Source organism: Malurus melanocephalus, unplaced genomic scaffold (assembly GCF_030028575.1).
Source record: "Malurus melanocephalus ecotype Western Australia unplaced genomic scaffold, MMel_1.1 scaffold_0, whole genome shotgun sequence".
NCBI lineage: Eukaryota > Metazoa > Chordata > Aves > Passeriformes > Maluridae > Malurus > Malurus melanocephalus.
The window spans coordinates 4,202,920-4,204,153 of NW_026623232.1; the positions used below are offsets into that span (position 1 = coordinate 4,202,920).

At 55.4% G+C, this 1,234-nt stretch overlaps 1 long non-coding RNA gene across 1 annotated transcript in view; it reads left to right on the forward strand.

Annotated features, from left to right (window-relative positions):
- LOC130574776 (uncharacterized) overlaps nt 1-225 on the forward strand; it is a 1,902-nt gene extending 1,677 nt beyond the window's left edge. Inside the window, exon 3 of the long non-coding RNA XR_008965470.1 lies at nt 4-225. This is a non-coding gene — a long non-coding RNA (uncharacterized LOC130574776). The remainder of the gene's footprint in view (nt 1-3) is intronic.
- The last annotated feature ends 1,009 nt before the right edge of the window (nt 226-1,234 follow it).

Consider the following 1,234-nt stretch of genomic DNA (forward strand, 5'->3'; position numbering starts at 1 on the left):
CAGAATTAAGTTACATGTTCGAAACAAACAAAACTCTGGAATCAGCAGAAGAGAACAACATATGAAAGTATGTCTTGGAAGAAATAAAATACATAAAAGCACTGGATTAAACCCTTGCTTTCTCAAATGGTCAAACTACACCCATGGAAATTGGGACTGGAATATCTTAGAAACATTAGAATTGCGTTCTTCCCGTACGCACCCTCCCTCTTTTCCTAATGGAAGCGGTRTATATGTCTGAAAACAGAGACCCTTCAGTGGTGGCCTGTTCATTTCAGCATTTGARGTCTGTGGTGTACTGATCCCCCGTAGCAGCGCAGCCGCATGCGGGGATGTTGGCAGGAGTGCAGCTGCCCCAGCGACCCCGCTGTCGGCACCCCCCCGCTGGGTGACCTCGGGGCGGTGCTGCCTCGCTTTCCAGAGCCCAGCCCCACGGGAGCAACACCCGGCGGGWCGCCGGGCAGCCCATGCTGGGTCACTCCGTACCTGGAAAAGAGGGCAGGCACAAAGCCGGCCGGCCACGCTCATCGGATGCTGCYGCAAATCACGGAGGCGTTTCGCCGGGCGGAGCAAACGTGGAGCCGGCAAAGCCGCTCTTCGGACCGGCCGCCTCCGGGCCGCCCCGGCTGAGATACCCGCTGCCCGGGAAGGGAGGGGAGCCGGGGGTTGTGCAAAACCTCAGCGCCTCCTGTTGTCCGGCTGAGGGCTCAGCTCCCTCCTGAGGTTACTCCCAGAGGTGAAAGCATAGGCAGGATCCTTTCTTAATCTGTTTAGAGCCCCTCGATCTGATGTATAGTCAGCAAGACCGAGTCAGAGCCAGACGCTGCTGGAAATTCTCTTCGGCCCGGTTGCTGTGTTGCAACCCTGGTGGAGGAAATCCTCCCTTGATTCAAGAAGAGGGTCAGGACGCCTCTGCCCACTGCCACAGGAAAAATAGGGTATTTCGGTAGTTGGTCTTGCCCTGCACTTGAGCCTTTATGTAGCGCAGCCCTATGCAGGATGYTCTGCGAGTCCAGAGGGATTATTCAGCACCCTTTGCAGCAGCTCAGCAGAGGGGAAGCACTCTCCTWGGATGCAGGACGCTGTCTAGTAGCCAGGAGATCTCCAGTCGCGCCTCGCTGATACATTTTTTGAGGAGGCAGGCCAGGACAGTAGCATTGGCCCCAATTACTCAGCGCCTTTCCCCAGCTCTGATAAGAGTAACACCAGTTTCTAGATACTTCTTTCTTTTCTT